Source organism: Columba livia, chromosome 10 (genome assembly GCF_036013475.1).
Source record: "Columba livia isolate bColLiv1 breed racing homer chromosome 10, bColLiv1.pat.W.v2, whole genome shotgun sequence".
NCBI lineage: Eukaryota > Metazoa > Chordata > Aves > Columbiformes > Columbidae > Columba > Columba livia.
The window spans coordinates 17,386,171-17,407,099 of record NC_088611.1 but is presented as its reverse complement, the minus strand read 5'-3'; the positions used below and the strand labels follow the sequence as shown (position 1 = coordinate 17,407,099).

The window sequence follows — 20,929 nt, the reverse complement described above, 5'->3', positions numbered from 1 at the left end:
ACGAGGACACACATCAGGCTGTTCAGCACAGCTAACACAATGCCTTTTGCAAGATTAAAAAGACTACCATTTTGCTTTTCCTCCCAGGTTTTTGCCTGAATACAACAGACTGAAGCCCCCAGCGGTATGTGCTGTGTGCGCTGGGGGCAGACACCTGCAGGGACACGGGCTCCAGCACACCCAGTGTCCCCAACCCTGTGAGACGCAAGAATTACGAGCCTGGTTTTGCAGAGCCTCAAGCAGGAGCATCGCTCTCCTGGTGGCAGGACCATCACCTGGGTAGCAGAGCTAAGGACCAGGAGCTGCACAGGCAGCCTTGGGCTTTGTGGGGGAGGTAAGGGACAATGTAATTTTGTCATTTGTCAGATATGGGGAAAAGGAGTAAAAAGATGGACAAATAAATACATGACTTGCCGCCTTGCCAACTTGATGTTGTATCATTACTGTTACTACTTTTTTTTTTGTTCTTTTTAAGAGATTATGACAGTCTCATCATACCATATAGGAAAGGTAATTCAAGATTCTCATGACTCAAACTCTACTAGGAAATCAAACGCTCAGCTATCTGCTTTTCTGCAGTAAGTTCAGCTACAACATTGCAAAGCATTCTTTTATCTTTTCAACTTTCTCTTTTGGGGAAAAAACAAAAACACAACAAAAAAACCTCACCACCAAACAACAAAAACCCAAAAAACCCCACCAAACCAAAACAAATCCAACACACGACTGAGAATAATTCTTCAGGAAAAAAAATGTACCACCTCAGTGAAGAGAAGCAGCAAATAATTTGAGTAACGGATCACATTTATGCACCTCCAGATCTTTTTAGATGGTGCCTAAATCCTTTTATTCTTAATGCATCAGAAACAGCAGCCAATGTTTTACACAGAACTTAGAGAGCTTGTTCCTGACTCAAACTGACGAGGTGGAAATCAGCTGAAATTCATGCATCTCACTGAAACATCCTCAAAACTTGGCACAAGTCTACAGTGAAATCCAAAATCAAAAAAGACTTTCTTAGGCTATGGTAAGAAAATTCAAACACACTTACATTAACTTCAATCTATAAAAACATTTGCTCAGTGAATAAAATGAAATCACAAGGTTATTTCAGTTAATGAAATGTTCTAAATACCACTCATTTTTTTTTCCCTTAGCTTACCCTAGAGAAATTGAATATGTGATTGCTTATTCTTATAATTATCAACAGCATCCAGTGTATTCAGCCTAGAGATGAGGATGATTCTTGAGGGTTAAAAACTGTGGTTTTGAGTAATACATTAGTGATAGTGTTCTGATAGTGTATTATACTAATATATCATGAGAGCGATAGTGTTCTTCTGATGTATTAGTGCCATGTATCATCTGAACATCACTGCTCTCATGATGTATTGCTCAAAATCACAAGGCAACTTTAAAGATGGTCTTCAGTAGCCCTAGGCCTGAGATTTTGCTTTTGGACAGACTTTCAAGAAAAATAAAACAGAAGATTAAAGTTTGCAGTAGCGCTGTAAAATTTCACTAGTGCATCACACCTGTTGTTTGATTGTAAATTTATTCATAAAAATAGAGAAGAATCTGCCCATCAGTTTCTTCCTCTTCTGCTACAAGGATTGACAGTTTTGCTATAAATATCAATTTTCAGGAATTTCTCTTGATGATATATATACAGTCTCATATCAGCTATCAATATGCATCAGCTATCCTCCCAAAAGTTCAGCTGCCTTTAAGAGTAATTTTTATCTCTGCAGCAGTATGTGCCGGGATGGGCACGGGAGACAATCTGGATACCCAGACAGACAATTTGGAACATCAGACAGCACACAGGGATGGAGCCCAAAGCTCCGTGCAGAGACGCTGCACTGCAGATGCACAGACCAGCACAGCAGGTAATGAATGAGCCTCACATGGGACCTTCTACCTAACACGGGCTCTTGCGATCGGCATGAAAATAAAAAAAAGGAAAAAAAAATTGTTTATGACAGCATATGGGCCACTTGGCATCAGTGGGGCCGTTCTCAGGGGTTACTCACCTTTACTATATGCATTATGTTCTAGCACAATGCCAGGCTGCATAGCAAAATCTGTCAACCGTATCGGAAAACAAATGAGTATTTCCAAGGTTTGAGGTTACAGTCAATTTAAAAGAGAATAATTTTTTTGCTAGACATCCCAATTTTTATTTTTAAATTCCATGCATGGAACGTAAATAAATATCTGTATTCTCCCTATGGTTTGTGTAATAGAAATGAAAAGGAATGGCAGTAGTGACTCAAGTTGTTTCCTTCTCTTCAGCTTAACCAAGAAAACACAGGGAGATGGAAGCAGCAAAGAGCAGTGGCTGCCACACCAAACAGGGGATTTCACACCTTCTCTAATCAGCCTTTCAGCTTTTGGCCCTCCCGACTTGGGGATGCTGGCATTTGGATTCATTAGGAGTTTTTTAACTGATCATTTTTGCTCCTTAGTATTATTTGTTATTCCTAAAGCCTCAATCCACCAAGGCACTTAAGCACCAGCTCAATTTCCAACCTGTGAATTGGTTCAGTGGGAGTATTTACATCCCAGATATTACATGTATGTCCCTCTGTTTTGCATCTGCTGCTACAGGGAGGTCTCCCCAACTGGAAGCAGCAGAAATAACTTTGAGGTGCCCACAAATTCAAGTTTCTTGCGTCCTTTTTGTTTTCCATGCAAAACAAATAACTGCAGTTCACAAAAAGACAGTTGCAGTTGACTGAAATGTGTCAGTAGATACAGACAAAACATTTGTCTGCACTTCCTTTTTTAACCAAACAAACAGATTTAGGCAAATCTTCTTTCAAAACACTGCTTAGAGGAAAAAAAAATCCAAACAACATGTTCACAAAATGTCAAAGAGTTTCAACTTTTTCCTCGGTTATTGTGGGTATCCTCATGTCTGGTGGGTGGCAGACAGTCCCATCACATTCCAGCAGGTTCTACTCAATCACTGTTGATTGTATTTCATTTTTTCCCCTCATTTTGCGTTGTTTTGATTAATAAGCAAGAAAAGCAACATACAACAGCCAAGACATTTACATTAACGGACCAATCTATATCACCTGCATCAGAGTAGAAAAAAAACGCAGACAGACATTTTCATTGCTTAGAGTGTAACTACCATTCCCTCCTCTTGCCAGACACTGATGGAGAAAGCTCCATGTGATCACAGGAGATGGACACGCTGGATATGACAACACAGGGACACAGCAACATGTCCCCATGTGGGTCAAAGATGACTGAGCCCCATCTGTTGCTTTTGACACAGGGCACAAAGTTTCCTGCTGGGGATGTCCAGGGCAGTAGCAGCTGGAAGGAGAATGTTGGAGCTGAATTTTATAGCACCTTCAAATTTAAAATTCTTGGACTGACAGTTTTGTAGGGCTGGGACTGTAGCTCCCTGTGTCTTCACCATGCCTACCACGTTATAAATGAAATCTCAGTTCGAGAAACTCCTAATGATAAGAATTATCAAGTGATGCAAAATCATTCTTAACAGAAGTTTTTCTGAGAGATTTATGCCCAGAACGGCAAGAGAATTGGAAAACATACTGCAAGGAACAAATCTATAGTGGCATGAGGAAAAAATGAAGCAGAGCCAGTATGTGCCATCTCTGACCTCCTCCACCAAGCCCCGCGGTGTTCCCACCACAACTTTGGGAGTGTGGGGCTGCTGATGGTCGCTCTGGAGCACGCTCATCCCATCCCTGCTGAAATCTGGCAGCAACAGAGGCATTTATACATCTAAATCCAATTTCCAGTGAACCCGGGCTGCAAAATGCTCACAAAAGTCTCAGCCAAAAAAGCTGGAGCCTGTTTTGTTGGAAAAACACCCTTTCAGGTCAGGTGAGTTTTGCTTCAGCACTCAAGGCCAAGCAGAAAGCAATGTTCCTAGTTACGGCTGGTTTTATATACTGAATTATGGTCGAATAACCAATGTGTCACCACTGCACTGGATGTAAAGTGAAAATACTAGGCAAAAATAGACACTGAAAGAGTTTTCCTAGGTAGACCAGAATAGTGAAGAGCAGATGACCCTGCCACACACCACTGGGGAGGACATGGACGTTGCCTGCAATAATTCATGAACATTATGTTGTGTTCGCTCAGCTGCTGTGCTGGTTAGCAGAGCAACAAAGCTCAGCTTCCAACAGAAAGGGAGATAATAGCCTATATAAGAGCTCCTCAGCATGCACCCAGGGTCTATTAGCAATAAATGTTGCTATAGGATGAATACATAAAAACTGGTGGTGGGTCATGCAACCTTGAGGACCAGGCAAGTGTCAAAAGTTGGCAGAGCAAGGGCTGTTCCTCCCACACCTGCAAGGGCAGAACGTGGCTGAGCTGTGCAAAACAGACGCCTTTCAGCAGCTTAATCCTTTCCCTTGTTACTTCTCATTCTTTCTACAGACACAAAGCTTTGCAGCCACAGGCTTCCATGTCCTCGTGGTGCAGCAAGAGCAGGAAAGGCCATGACGTGGGGCATGGAGGGACATCAGGGCCAGGAAGAGTAAATCCCAGTGTCCCTGTCACTGTTGTGTTCAGGCAGGTGGAAGGGCAGGAAGGGCATTAGCATTTGTGGGCAGCAAGGCCAGGAGATGCCCATCGGCCAGTTCACTGGGAAAAAGGATGGTGGTTTGCAGATAACGCCTTGTTTGCTGCAAAGTCTCTGTCCATTACAGAGCGAGGTGCTTCTTATAGGAGGCTGTGATAATGCTTCTTCTAAACTACCAGATTAACTGTAGAAATTCCAAACTAATAACCATTCTCCAAGTAAGACTGTTAGCAGGTGATAAAGAAAATCCACCATAATACTGAGATAGCCACATGAAAAATAGGGCAATTTTGTGCTCTCCACAAACTGGGCTTCCATGGAGCCCTTGTTTGCTATTCTTGATTAACTGCTCAATTATCCCTGTTACAAAATTATTCCGTGGAAAGCCCTGCCTGTATATCCATAGCTCATTAACAGAAAGCACTCCCTCTGCTGCCCCGAAAATACATCGCATTACCCAGACACCTCTACATTCAATATAATCGTTCTTTCAAGGCATTGAAACCCAATTTCCAGGGCATTTGCCTAGCAGGCCCTGGCAAAGACATGCTCATGAGAAAGCAATTTCTGCTCAGTAAGAGTTCAGGAGTGCTTGACATTTTTCCTAGTGCTGACTTAGGCTGGGATGGAGAAATAAATTAAAAAAAAAAAAACAAAGTCCTATCCAACATCAGGAAATAAAAGAGTTTCGGTCAATTAAAATACTCAGTTTTCACAGACTTTAAAATTATTGCCAACATTTTTTTCTCCACGCTTTCAGGAGTTATACATTACACAAAGACAGACCACTTTACAAGACCTAATTTTTATAAAATATTAAAACATGGCAGGAAACGACCTGAAAAAACTCCTTTCCTACAAAAATGCCCCATTTCTAGGAATCAGCACTTGCCTTTCCAGCTTCACTAAAACCTCACACAGGAGGCTGTACAGATGCAGGCACTCAGCACCCAGGCAGCAGCTCTGGCGTTGTGGGGTAAGGGTTGCTCCAGACCCAGGAAGGCTGCACAGACTAAGGTGCTCTTGTAACACCTTTGCTTTGGCTCTGCTTTATTAAAACACAAACCTGGAGCTTTCTTTTCTACCGTTCTGAGAAAGGATGTGATACAGATGGAAAGGAGTGTCACAGACTGCCCAACTCGAGAGCAGTACGTGCAGGGGGCTGGGGGGATGCTTTGGAAGGGAAGGACAGGGAAATCCACACCTGTCTCAGAATGCCCAAGGTGACAGCCAAGGAAACATCAGAGACACAGGTGGGAATGGACTGGAAGAGCCACCAGAGAACAGGAAGGGTGGGAGCTACCACTAGAATGGAGATGGTGGTTTAATTTTTAGTTTGTGAATTACAAACATTGTGGAGAAAGAGGGTGCAAAGAGAGAACAAACAGGGGAACAAGTTCTGGGAGCGGAGGCCATATAGGCTATCCAGATGCTACCATGAGGACCCTATCACACCCCATTTGTGTATGTCTGCAGGGCACCGCACTGTACACATACCTTTAGGAGGGAAAAAAAAAAAGCTTTGCCATGATCTCTATCAATGTTTATGCCATGGAGTTGCCTCTGGAAAAGTGAGTATCAAGCTTCTTGCTCAGCACAGAGAACAGATACTTCAGAAAGCAAAAAAATGGAGAGAATTTGCAAATATGTCAGAAACCAAACCAAGTAGGGGAAATGCAGCAGAGTACATCTTCAAACACGTACATGGAGAAATGCGCAGATTCAGCATCCTCAATAAATAATGTATCTGGCAACTGATATAAAGTTTTAAAGAAATGAGATGTGGATGAGCTAGAAGAGAGATGTCGACCTAACGAAAACATGCACAGAAAGATTTTTAAACCCACTTGAGAGCTGCAGTTCTAACTTCCACAGCTGAAGGCAACTTCAGCATTTACAAGAGAACTGCCAACCTCTCCTCCTCAGCCTGAAACCCCAGAAAACTGGCACAATAATGAGGGTAATTAGCCTGTTTATTGGAAGTGGTGATCCAACTGTAAGTTGGATATCTCCCACGAGATCCTCTGAAAGGCAGCAAATGAATAAACTAAACAGAAATAACGGTGGGATGGTGCTTCTGAACTGGTATTTCCAGGCCTCTGACCTGGTCTGCAACTCTAGGAATGAAGGTGAACACATGGTGGTAGGAAGGTCAGGCCAAGGACCATTGCCAGCTCCTCTGATCTGCCATGATCCAGTGCTGCATCCCCCCAGCACCCACAGTGGATGGGACAGGAGAACTGCAGGAGCATCAACCACTATGTGTGAATTAGTAGGAAGAACACCACCTTGGTCCAAGCAAGGACCTTGATGAGGAAACTGCTGCTCCATGTTTCCTGGATTATATGTCAGCAACTCTACAACTGCAACACTGTGAGACCTGCACAGAATCTTCTACCCCTTGAATACCAAAGAACTGCAAAAACAACCCTAAATCCTTGCAGCCCCTGTATAAAGTATCACAGATTAACATCACAGATGTTAAGGCTGATGCACAAACCAACAAAGGTGCCTCTGAAGCTGCTCAGGAAGGTGCTGCCGATTTAGGGACAACTGAAGAACACCTGCCTTGAGGTCCTGTGCCTTTGCCTTCCCTCCGGGTCACTTTGCCCAGGTATTTTTGTGCAAATTTGGCATTGCTGAGTTGCAAATGAAAGTGCAATTGCATTTCCCCTCACCTCTGATCTTTAGTTAAGTCTTGATAAATGCATATTGTTTTAACACTTATGATACGTATAATTAGGGTTCTCTAATTTATGTTTCAATAAAATGTTCTATAATAAACATTTACTGCTCTGTGAATAAACATTTAAATGAAGCTCCTAATGGGGGTTACACGTTTTGAAGCAGTTCATGGCTTTGCTGAAGTCTCTCCCTATATTTAATGAGAGTCATTTCCATAATCTGTGCATTATTGCTTAAGCCTCCCTTTAGGAATATTTTACAAAGTAAAATTTTGTGAAATATTATCAACCAAAAGAGAAAATGCTAAGAGGATTATCAAATTGTCCTGTTAAAGGGACAGCACAGGCTTGCATTTCCCCCCTGAGATGCTAACATTGTAATTATGTAGTGTGTGCTTACTAATTATCACACCAGTGTGTTATTACTGAGTTTTTCCCTCAGAGACCCCATCTAAATGAAAAGGATGGGAGACCCCTAAAAGGTCTGTTATGAAGGGAAATATAATGCTAATTTACTTTCTGATATTAATAAGAGTAAGGATCAAACTCCCCCAGGCAAGAATGTCAAGAAAGGTCCGGCTGCCTCGGAGAGCACAGAGCGCTGTTACGTATGAAATTGTGTACAGCTTCTCCCACAACATCGGCTCTGCAGCTCCATGATTAACACCCAGGGTCTCATCCCCATGTCGCTGAAACTTCCACCCATTTTCTCACTGACTCCAATAACGGCACGACTCGGCACCACGGAGGTTGAGGGCAAGATTATTCTTGTAAATACAGAGGGTTTTCAATTCTCTGGAGTATCTGCAATGATACAAACACCTGTAAGATATTTCTTCCATGTGTCTGAGTACATTTGAGGAAAATATAAAAATGAAATATATCTTCTCCCCACTAGCAGGGAATGAGAGCATTCCAGCAGCAATGGCCCACTCCCCCTTTAATGCAGGGGGTAGGGAATTAGAGGAAAATGAGAGACCATAAATCAGGAATGGATGTGGCAGGGGGAAGCCAAGCCTTACATACCAGTTACTCTTATTCTGAGAGGGAAATCATCCTAATTTTTGTGGTTATTGCCTTTTTACACAACTGTTGCAACAACTTCTAGCATGATGATAAGGACACAATTAAAATACTGTCCCTGTCTCCTCTTTCATTAAAGATGGAAGAGAAGTGCTACTGCAAGGAGAAAGAAGAGTTCTACGACAATGGCAACGTGAACAAGCCTCATATCTTCCTGTAGAGGACGAAATGCATTCAAGCCACGCTGCTTTCCATTGCAGTATCTATCAGTGCTAAGGGATATTTCCAAGGCTGTGTGTCAGTACTGAGGCATTTTATACCCTTAAGGATACATTTCCCAAGAACTAGCAAATATCTTCATGCATACCTATAGCACTCACTAGACTATTTAGTTATTTATAATATTAAAATTATATATAGCAGCTTATGGGTTCCAAAACGTGGGCTGTTTTTCTGTTTTATTGCCAAATGTGCACATTCATCTCTGAGGTTTAGCTGCTTCAGTTAAACCTTTTAAATGTAAATTATTTTCTGTTATAAAAAGCTGATTGTGGGAGTTTTAGTATTTCAAAGATGGTAATTTATGTGACTGGAACAAAATAAAACATTCAACAGAAACAGAATTTTACTTGATCAGAAACACTTTTATGTTTCAGTATAGTTTTCTTTTCATATTTTCCTCCTGCAGCAGTGGCCTCTGTCTTTCAATTAGCTTGAAACAGAAGATCTTAGATAAAACCATAATTAAACACCATTTGCATATGTGTCATTCCACAACTTCTTCACCTCACATTTAAAGTATTTTTAAGCTGTCATGACCCAAAGCCTGAAATCCCTTATGCAGCTGCTCATCCCTCAACAGTCCACCAAAGTCTCTGGGGTGGTGGGGAAACAGGACCAGTCCCCATAAAACCAACCCACAGGAGTAAGTGTCCTCCCTTGTCATTTAAAATCATTTTGATGCCATATACAGTGAGGGAGCTGAGAATCAACAAAGATCATTTTTTTCACATGGACTATATGACTGTTGGTCAATCCTATTTTTCTTTGACTTACTTCCCACACACAGTCCTGAATTTCAGATACAAAATGATTTTGTGGAAGTAAACAGCCTCCTTGAAAACCAAACTTCATAGGTCACCTAGGACATCACCCAAAGGTGACTGAAATGCCTGCAAGGACGACTCAGTCTCAGCAGCTATGTGATCAGGCCTTGCAGAACGACACAGCGTCAGCACCAACACATGTTGCCTTTGAAGGTTTTGACAACTACCTATACAAGCTAATAACTTCTCCTAGGCTACCAGGACAAATGTACTTTCATTGTTGATTTCCCAAGTAACCAGAATTTCTCTTGCCATTTTTCATAATATGCAACCCTGCGTTACTTCCCTTTCTGCTCAAGCCAGTGGCCACACTTACTAACTTGAGGCTAAGTCCTTCATGACTTGTAGAAATCTAGCAAGTAAATGTGCTAATAATGGCAAAGGATAAACAGTAATAGGTCCCCAAACTTCAAAATTAGAAAGAAATAATAATGCATTCCACAGTCTTTATTCACTGTGTAATATTTTGAAATCAAGTTAGAGAATTTACCAACGTCCTTGTCTCAAGCCTTTTATTAACCTCTTAAAGTACTTCTTTTGTAAGCCCTTGCACGGCATGCAACATCTGCACATCTCCCACCTAAGTGTGGTGAATGGCTACAAGGCCAGCACTGATAAACACACAGAAATGCATCTTCCATTGACTGCTAAAACAGGAACTCTGTCATTTTAAGTTACCAATTTAATTACAGAAATGTATTATTGAATCAATCTTTCTTCATATTCATGAGCTGGCTAGAGAAAAGAGCAAACTGTTCTGCTTAGTACACTTTCACCTTGGTAAGCATGAATTACCCTAATTGGGAAAGTTGCTCTTTCAAAATTGTTTAAATCCCCAAAATCCTTTCAACCAGGGAACTTTTGTGGATTTGTAATAAACACTGGCGTTTGCCAGGAACCCAGCTGAAACCACAAGACTTGCTGTCCTGGAGATCTTTCAACAGACACGTCGTCCAAATGGACTTTGACTGTGACTACCGGGGCCATATGGGCAGAAGAGTAGCAGAGGTGAACAGTTTGTGATTACGTCCCTAAGTCGTTTAACCTTCAGAATTACAATTCCACACACTCTGCCACCCAACAGGAGGCTGTGCAAGCAGGTGAAAAGATAGATGTCTATTCTTAATGACTGTTTAGGAGACTGCTGAGCCTTGGTCTGTGCCCATGTTGGTTCAGTTCATTAATGTAATTAACCGACAATCAATCTTTTTAAATTAGTTACACAAAACCAGCTACTGTCAGATCAACTGACATGAAAGTTAGGTCACGCTCCATTTCTGCATGATTTAACACCCACACTGGAACAGAATACAGGGCATAGAAGCATCAGAAACTGGAGCCAAATTCATTTGAAGCCCTACAACTTAATTAAAGAGTGCAAAATCTGTGCAGCTGGCTTGGTCTTATTTGCATGGCCTTCCATGTTTGCAGCTAAACACCTTGGCAATATGAAAAGTGCCCAGAAAGCAAAAGAAAGAACGAACGAACTGCCTCTAGGAAATATTTAGTAGTGAAGGAATTTAAATAATTTTAAACAGTGTAAGTTTATGCAAGGCTTGAAACTGGACCTTAACAGCAGCTTTCATGATTCACCAGCAGCTCATTTCACAGAAACAATTTAGATGACACATGAAAGCAGAAGGCACTGAAGCTTCTATTAGTGTCTGTTCCCTCTCTTTGAGCTAGGAAAGCACCAGCAAAGCAACCTTGGTTTTCACTGCACACAAAGGTTACCTGTGAAGGGTTACAGCACAGTCCCATTGTCAGCCTTGACATACTGATCCGCTGTCCTGGGATCAGAGCTAAGAGCAGCTTATAACTCAGGCTCACAACCTGCCTCCCTCTTTCCCCTTCCTCTGGGGGCTGGGGAAAGGATTTGGTTGGCCTAAACCTGGTGCAATGTGTTCTCCAGAAGTGCTGGCTGAGGGGTTGCTAAGGTGACCAAATCCTGCCCCTGCAGTGCTGGGGGGATGAGGAGCAACCAGCAGCTCTGCAGAGTCTGGTTTGGACAGAGCAGACCGCACATTGTACAGACGTGCCCCATTTGCACTAGTCTGAGAGCTGGTCTCAGGGGCAGCAGCTCAGTGGCATCTGGGTTGCTGCTTGTGCTGCTCTGCAAGCCTAAGCCAGGCTGCGAGGGGAAGTGTGTGTCCCCGTGTCACCGCAGGTGACATCGCGGCTCTGCCTGGCAGGCACAGAACATCTGTGAGCTCGGGGTGGGTGCACTGCCAGCCTGGTTTGAGACTAATAGGCAATTTCCTTCTCAACCCTCTAAGCTGAACCTGAACTAAACTGCTTTCAATTTCCCCAAAAGGCCAAGTTTGCAACTTCGCCTTATGCTTGTCCATTAAGACAGCATCTGGCTTCTTTTAATCCCTTGCACTAACGGAGTTGATCCAATTGCTTCCAGCGGGCCTAACGCAGACATTGCTGCTGAATGACTGCCAGGAAAGCAGGTTCCTCCTAAATCCACCATGAAGTGGACGGGCAAGAGTCCCGGTGCAGTGCTACAGGGGAGTTCAGCAGTGCCCAGGCTGCAAACGGCAGAGCACATTCCACAATGTGCTGAGCACCTTCCCTGCTGTTTGCCAGAACAACCTTTGAGGGCTGCAGGATCAGGCCCACGGTTTCCCATTGAGTGAAGAGTAAGTGAAACACCTGGTTTTCACTTCTGGGAAACCAGGCGATTAGGCTGATGCCCAAAGGAGGAGTGGGAATTGGGATAGATGAGGAAGGAGAGGAAGGATGCACACTCAAGTTTTGTTTGAAAGCTGAACGTAAATTAGCATGGCTAGAGGAGAAAAAATCCACTTCCAGGGGACTGAGGAAGAATAGGCAACCTGTCACTTAACACTCTCCACCTTCTGTAGCGTTGCTGCCAGAAAGCCAGCAGAGCAGGTGCCTTCAGAAACAAAACCGAGGCAGACATAAGTGAATTTAAAACTAATAACAGCAAGAAACTTTAATGAAACTCTCTGACTACCTTGAACAGCTTTTCTCACACAGGATTTTCTGGGCTTTCATAACTCTGCACTCAAAAAGCATCCTAAAAGGTTGCAGATAGCATATTATCACTTTGTGCCTCTGTGTGAACACACATGCATCTTTTCTGCAGCTTATGTGTAACAGCAAAATACAAGGAGCCCACCCTAGCAAATTTCTTATTCATTACCACAGTGATCTGCCTATTTTGTGGTATTTGCAATTCTACATCATTGCTCTATGACATATTAATACACGCTGGTAATTGCAAATGGGCTGCTTCTGCAACTGAAGGACTGGGTTACGGGGCCAGGGGAGCAGGGATCTTGCCCCAGGGGCAGCTCCCAGTTTGGTTTGGATCTGCCTCCCTCCCCAAGCTGAGCAGGGAGCCTGAGCTATTGCTGGTTTAGTATCCAGCATCGCTGCCAGAGTCAGAAGCAGTCTGCAATGCACAAGGAATACAAAATAGAGACCTAGAGGGCAGGCAAAACTTTCATAAATTCAGATCATCTATCAACATCGAAAGAATTACTAATCAGAGAAAGAAAGCTACAGAAGTGTTAACATTAATTCTACTCTGCTACAAGCCACGTGGCTAACACCATGACACCTTGCCATTTACTCAGGGAGAGCTATTTATTTATGTAACCTATAGCTCACATTTAAATAATTAGTCTGCCTGATAAATTTTTGAACTTGCAATCTGTGTGCTGCATTTTTACGTAACCACAGCATATTTAATACAAGTACAATTGTTTAACACCTCCAGCATCATATTAAAGAGTTTCATATAATTAGCAGAGTTAGTCACTCCAACTTTCGGGCCACTTACACATTAAAAGCAAAAAAAAAAAGTGCTAGTTCTACAGAGTGAAGCAGGTGTAACCTGTGCTCCTAACAAGGGCTGTTCAGAGAGTTGTATGGGCTGCCTGGGAATAAGCAAATCAGGTCAGATAAAGGAGAACTTGATCCAAAGGTCCCTCCAAACTTTCTGTCCCCTCCAAGAATCTGAACACTCCCCAGATCAGTCTTTGCATTCCTCTCAGCCCACCAGCAGCAAAGGTCTGAATTTAAGAGGCCTTGAATACTTGTTACTCTCTTCAGTGTCAGAATCTCAGTGGTGCCTTATACCTCCCTGCCAAAAAACCACCTGCAAGACTGTGGCTCAGAGCTAAGCAGTTTTTACATCACACCATCTTTGCTTTAGGACAGGTTTCTAGAAGGTAACACTCCTGGGATGCTATTCTGGATACAAAAGTTCTGAGTCTTCTATATACAGCAGCAGGAGTTGGGGAGGGATACACCTAACGAGCTCTATTCTCTCCTCAGCAGAATGATCCTGACTTCCAGGAGGTGCATCAGGGATGAGTTTGATCTTTGCTGCTCTTATTTTCACACAGTCAAGTGAGCAGAACCCCACTTGCGTGGAACACATCATGGCAGTCTCTTGGCATCTCAGCAGAATAAGAAAACAATAAATACAAAACCTCGCAGCATAGATTGTAAACAGAAAAAAATACATCTGAATTTCAACTTAAATGTTTAACCAGCAGAGGAACCTGAGGTGAAAGCTATGCCCATAGAGCTATGCCTATTCCATTAGAAATTGCTAAACAACACGAACTGAACTAGCCTGTATTTAGAACTTAGGGTGTGCAAAGTGACTAAGAGCAAAGCAATATTCTGAAAATTAAATCACAAATTCAGACGTTAGAAACACTCACTTAAGAGCCTTCTTTTAGGCACCTCATCTCAAAATAAGGCCAAAATAAGTTCATTTACTCTTTTGGTAACTGTTGCTCTTAGGCCAGATCTTCAAACACCCAAATTTAAAGCCAAATTTCTAAAGTCATTCTGCAATGAGCAGCAACTGTGGCATTGACACTTCTTGTGATATTTTCAAAGCACTTCAACATTCAGTACACTTCAGAGAAATTAGCCACCTACATTATTGCCAATCAGTTCTGAAAACCCTGTTTTATCTATGTTAAGCTCTCATGAAATCTTCTACCTATATGTCTTTTCCAAATGGTGTTCAGGCACTTCAGAAGCTATTCTGGGTTTGATTATTTTGGAGACGTGTCAAGGTTATTGCACAGGGAATTATTTTCTAGTTCAATCTATACAAAATTGTAAAGAAACTGGTATCAGTCCCACCATGCCTGTTTATCACAAAATCTTGTATCATCACATGACATTCATCCTAGACAAGTAAAATGAAGCCAAACTTAAGCTTAAAAATAGCGCTATGCAGACTTCCACTTTGGTAACTTAGCTGCTAGGAACATTTACCTCTATATTGTATCAAACTCACTGAAGCAAATAAACACCCTCTTGCTACTGCTGGAGAGAAGCAGCAAAGACCAATATATATTTAAAAGAACCTTGATATCTCTGGGAAAATAAGTTCTTATCAGGTGATAGAAATATATTCTCCAGGGAGAACTGCCATGAGCAATGATGACTTTGAGCAGGTAGTGTGGGGGAAGCACCGCATGATACTACAAGGGACATGAAAGTCTCTTATACTGGCACAAGGAGAGCATAAGCAGAAGAAAGGGATGAACTATTCCATATTCTTAGGCATGAGAAAGGAAGCAGTCCATATTCAGAAGTCTAAGCAAAGAAGATGCTTGTTCTTTGTTGAAGCAACATACAAAACAAGGCCTGGGAAAAATAGAAAAAAAAAGGACCTTCTTTCTCTACAAAGGAAAATACTGCACTGAATTCAGTTACACCAAAATGCTCAGCTGAACAGGCATTTTAAGGGGACAGTTTTTCCCAAATTTTCTCAATAACTTCAAAATAACTTAAAGAAGTTCTTCCCCCAAGCCATTTCTACGAGGAAGCAAGCTCTCCAGTTCCTACTTCTCCAAGCACAGACCTGGATCCCTGCCCTCTCCACAAGAATAAGGTGGGGAGATGCAGGAGAGAAACCTCTGCTTTGAATTCTGAGAGAGTTTGTTCACCCAGAGAAACAGGTACTCTCCTGCCGAGGTAGGAGGACACTGGGAGGGGGCTGATGCTGGTACCACAGCAGGATAATGACCCAGACTGAGACCATCCAACCCATGGCGATGCAGCCCTGTGAGCTCCATCCAGCTGCTGCATCTCAATGTCAGGAATTGTTTCTCACACTAAATCAAAGCCAGAATAAATATAACAGACTAGGCTGGGAAACTATCCTTTGTAATCTGCAGCTCACAAAAACCCAGCCACCCAAATGGGAATTCCAAAACAGCTTCTGAAGCTGTTTGACAAAACCTGTGCATTTCTGCAATGCTAATCAGGGCAGAATTAGCTGATCAGGGAAACGCCAAGTTAGATGAGGACAGGAGGCCAGCAGTAGATTACAGTCTAAAAAGGTTTAAATAGACTTGTTAACATCTGTTTAGGGTGCAACTGTAATTAAGAGATCTCCTTTCCTTGTTTGGGGGTTTGAGAGTTTTGTTTGTTTGGGGTTTTCTCTTTGCTAGTTTTCTGACTTTCCAGTTCTGACAATGAATTTTGTATCAGGACTCTGGGGAAGCGGAGCAGACTTTCAGAATTCACAATCAGGAGAAGCAGAAGATTATGGCAATGGAAAGGCAGTTTAGTCCCAGAGTTGTTACATTCTTTCAGAGGCTTTTCATCTTATGAATACAAATATCTAAAAATTATTTTTGCTCATGGAATTACTTCTTCGAGCAGTTGTATCAGTAAACATCTAAATCTGCACAAGTCACTGTTGCTGATTTGTCCATACTTGTTCTGCTACTTCACTCAGAAAATTAGTTAAAGAAATCAATTCCTTCCATGTGTATAGGCAGTTAAAAGCAGGCAGCCAATTTACACAACTCGCACTTGATCCCTTATCTCCTTCAAAAGCATATAGTAACTCAAAACTTATGAGTAGGGTAATAGTTTTCGTGCTGCCCAAATACATTTAGATGTACAGATTTTGAAAGGCAGAATTTTTTTGACCATCCTGATTGGGAACGTGCACGGGTGACAGCCAGAGAGCACAACTTGGAGTGATAGTGGCTAAAACCAGGAAAACAGGCCACAGGTCCACCCGGACAAGAGAAGACTAGCATTTATCTTTGGTAAGTTAATACAGACCTTTCTAAGCAATTTCTTAGGGCCTGCTTTAGGCTGCTGAACACAATAGGTGCTTTCAGCACAATGAGTGGGATCCGTTTGTCAGGGAGCAACTTGCTGTGAGAGTCAAGAGGACTTAATAACATGAATATCTAAACATAAATTTCATAAATTTTGCCTGGAAGGAAATGGAAAACACAAGAGAAGTGCAAAGGGCTAGTGAAAGACCATACGATCCAGAGTAATACTACAGGCTTTGGTGATTAAACTGGGCTGGCAAAAGCAAGGTACCTGCATCTGAATTTAGCTGCCTACATGATCGGTTTGATTTTCAGAGGTGATGAATGCCTGCAGCTCCTGTCGACTTCAGGTGCCCACATTTGAAATGTTTGGCCTTTAGTCTTCAAGTCAAACTAATTGAAGGATTTAACATTTCAAAGCTAGGGGGGCTTATCCAATCCAAACTGCCATAAAGCTGTAGTTCCCAGGCATGAGAGATAGGACACGTGTGCAACTCAAAGGCAAAGCAGGAGAAGAAAGATGATTATTCCCCAAAGTGCATACACTTGAAAGACAGGCTAATGAGTTCTTAAATGATATAATTTAATCCCAAGGCTTCTCAAATACAATGCTGGAGTTTTTCCTTCATAGAGTGCATAAGGAAATTTTAACTGTGCTCCTCTTGTCCTTTGAAACACAGAAAAAACGTGCCCCTCAGTTTAGTTCCCTCTGAGCCAACAATGGCCCTGCATCACAGCTACACAAGAGAGCATGGCAAAGGGATCCTGCCTCCCAAAGAGCACGAGGCACAACATTTTCACAGAGATCGAAGGCCCATTGACCCTTGAAAACAGCCTGGAAAAGAACATTGCCAGAGGCCACAACAGGCTTAGAGACACCTTGCAGAGAAGGAGAAACCTCTAGAGAGGGGATACTGGTGGGGACGATCCTGCAGAGTATTATGTTCTCAAGGTGCTCGCACAAGGGATGAGCAGGTTTTCAACAAAGCCTTGCAGGCCATTCAGCATCCAGTTCAACAGCTGTAGTGCAGACTGGGGGTGTTTGTAACGGGGTTCTTTCAAGGAGCCTCTGCCTACTGGGATCCCCACCGGCTTTGCACCAGCTTTACCTTGGTAAATTAAACTTACAACTGTCTATATGATGATAAGAAATACAGTATAGATGCTTAATTATCAGTTAAAACATTTAGGTGAAAGAGAGAACAGTGAAAACATTGTTTTAAGAAAGGACTGATAACATGCAAAGCTCAAGGGAGAGTTCTAGCAGCAGATGGAGGTTAAGTGAGGCTTTCTGCGATATGGTCCTTGCTCTATCTGGCAGAGACATTTGAGAAAGCACAGTAAATTATGCATAAGACTGTTAAAAGAAAAATGTTAAGTATAAACCCATGGACAAGGTAATCAAACACCACTTTACAGAACTGAGCCTATCCTTTTCTCTGCCACAATTTTGTACTGCTAGGAAAGCCACCTCAGCCAGAGCATCTCACAGTTGGTCACCACAGTTGGGCATCTACAAGAAACACGCTGGCCTGGTCTGCAGAAATCCTGAGCAATGACAACATAACTGTAGTCTCTAAGAGCCATGAGCTAAATCTGTCATTTAAGTTGCTAAATATGCAAAGGAAATCAAGCTCTAAAGCTAAGTTGTCACCCAAAGAGAATGAGCATTACTAAAAAGATAAAATACATGTATTAATGCTTCAGAGACTTTCAGATACTCTGCTGAGAAGCACTGTATGAAAACTTAGAGGACATTAATAATCTTGTATTCAGGGCAGAGTCTGGATGGCATCTAAGCACTGGAACTGCACACTGAACGATGCAGATAAAAATAAACACTTGATCTTGTCCGCCCTGTGCACAGAATAAAGTAGCAACTCATGATCAAGTCTTTAAGACTGTATCACATTCATGTTCGAAATTAAAGCTACACTGGCAGTCTTAATTCTGCCTTTTACTAATCCTTCAGAGTTTAATTTTAAAGTTCTAACTTTCTTTAAACATATAACTTTTTGCGCATCAAGTAATAGTTTACCCATCTCAGGCAAGAATGATTTCTGTCCAGTATACTAGCACAGTAAATTCTAATGAAATGATCCCATGAATCAAAACATAGCATTATATTTAATTGCTATATTCATTAGATAAGAACATTGGATTTTTTGGTAAAATTAGAAATTTTGACGTGCTATCAAGTAAGATTAAACTAATGAGATAAGATCTAACTGAATACGTAACTCATATAAATAAGATTTTATGCTGTGCTCGATTCTAGCTCAATTTTAATTTGATTTAGGACACCAACATCAAATTCTCGGCTTTCAGATTTGTTTCAGTTAATTTCATGCTAGCTTTAAGAAGTTGAGTCTAATATCAATGATTGCATTGATAGCATATTGATTTCTTCTCCTGTTACAGGTGATGTTTTCTGAGCAACACTACCACCACTTCACAGAAAACACAAGAGGTGGGCAGGATTTGTTTAGGTGCAAAGGGTGTTTGCTTATGCAATGGAGAGCTTATAGGTAGAGTGTGTAAGATTAACTTTGTGGAGGTGTTTCTGATGCATGTAATTGTAATTCTCACCTATGTGCAAAGCTGCTATAAGATGAAGGGTCCAATAGTGACAGCAAGAGCACAGACAAGGTGATTGGTGATGCGCATTTGTACAAAACAATCTCTATGTTTCTTACCTCTTTTAAATAGTGCTAATAAACATGTGCATCAACTTGGTACGGGGAGCTCCTTTAACAAACACTGGAGACCATGGCAGGATACAGACGGCTGAACAGGGAACTATTATAGCATCATATTCCTAAGCAGCCACTCAGAAACAGGGCGAAATGTCTCCACTGAGATATCCCAGGAGCAAGCTGCAGAGTTACATGTCTTGGAAACATTCAAATGGGCGTTGGAGGGTAGAAGGCTTTTTTCTTGAAGGAGTTTTTCTTTTGGTGACTGGCTTGCACAATTATAGAGCAGAAAGAGGTGGGCATCTGGTGAAGAGAAACCTGTCTCCTTTGCAGTAGGTCCTGCCTTCCACCAGTATAAAACCAACCCAGAAGCCTAACATTAGAGCCACTTATGAAGATTTCATATGCTTTTCGGTGAGAAATTGTGCTGTACCTTTGAGCATCGTCTACTTAACAATTACTATAAATAGCACAAAATCCAGGAAATGCCCAGAAATGAGAACACAAAAGTAGGGTGCTCCTCTTATCTAGTGAGTGCTAAAAGCCCACTGCAGCCTGTTGAAATTAGACTTGAGTTAAATGGACACTGTAACTGAGTAACTTTGGACCACGTGAGCAGCACAAAAATCAGCAGTGTAAAATGAGCAGCCCATTTGGGCAAGATACAGAAAAACGGGGGGTCTTTTGAAAAGGGAATTGTAATAAGCCAAGTGTGAAGCAATCTTTGACTGAAAGACTTTTGTAGTTGCAGGCAGAGCCACTTGATGGAGGACTTCAGAAGCATTCAGCAAATGTTATCTCATAGTCTGAAGAACTAAGAAGGTATCAAACAGCAGCAAAAAAGTCACAATTGAAAATGCTCTTGAGATCATCACCAGCACAATCGGAGCAGAACAACAACATAAAGGAAAACAAATACAGTTTGGTAACTGAAATAAAAGCTGGATAGTTTTGTTTTATACCAACTTAGATTTTGTAATTCATGTCAGAAAAAGGATGTGGCTTTTAGTCACGACGAGCAATTGAAAGCAAGCTCATTCCTGCTAAACCTGACTTGTTTACACACTCCTTGCAGGCATAGACTGAACAGCAGCATACACAGTTGGGCCTATTAACTCCATAACTCACTGAATTTTCAAAAAGATACACTTTTTTATTTCAGCACTTCCTGGGCTTTTCCGTAGTGTTTGAATTCCATACTTAGATACAGACTTTTGTAAGATCAGTAGATCCATCTGCACTTCTTGAGAACCATCACCCTGCACTCTCCACTTTTGATCCAACTGTGTCCTTCTTTAAAAGAAAGAATCAAACAAAAACTCTAATAATTTTCAATTTTCATGCCTTTGTTTATGTATCTTCAGAGCATAAATGTAAAATCTGAACCAATTTAAACACCCTAGTACTGTTTCTTCAGTGTTAGGATCCCTGTGTTCCTGCCGTATTACTGATAGACAGGTGGGGGGTACTGGAGGAAATCCGACTGCCGATCATGGTTTTCTCTCTAGCTTAATATAAGTAGCAAGATAGCACCTCATTAACACACACTTTAATTACCATACTCTTTAGCTTATCAACCCACTTACAGAAAAAGAAGCCTCCAAAAACTGTCCCAGTTCAAAAGTGGGAAAATACCTCCTGCCAACCACAAAAGTGACAAATCTGAGCCTCTGTCTCTGGAAAATCCCTCATCCTCCAGCTATGGTTCTGTCTACAGCCTTCTGAAGACAGACAAGAACTCCCTGTTTGCACACTCAGAAGG

The 20,929-nt window shown here is 41.8% G+C and overlaps 1 protein-coding gene and 1 long non-coding RNA gene across 3 annotated transcripts in view; one reads left to right on the top strand and one right to left on the bottom strand.

The window, feature by feature from the left end:
* The window catches only part of FHIT (fragile histidine triad diadenosine triphosphatase), a 537,196-nt gene that overhangs the window by 83,217 nt on the left and 433,050 nt on the right, over nt 1-20,929 (bottom strand). The window lies entirely within an intron of this gene.
* Nucleotides 17,090-20,774, top strand: LOC110362654 (uncharacterized). The gene is made up of 3 exons (XR_002420205.2): nt 17,090-17,584; nt 18,893-18,941; nt 19,913-20,774. It is a non-coding gene; the product is annotated as an uncharacterized LOC110362654 (long non-coding RNA).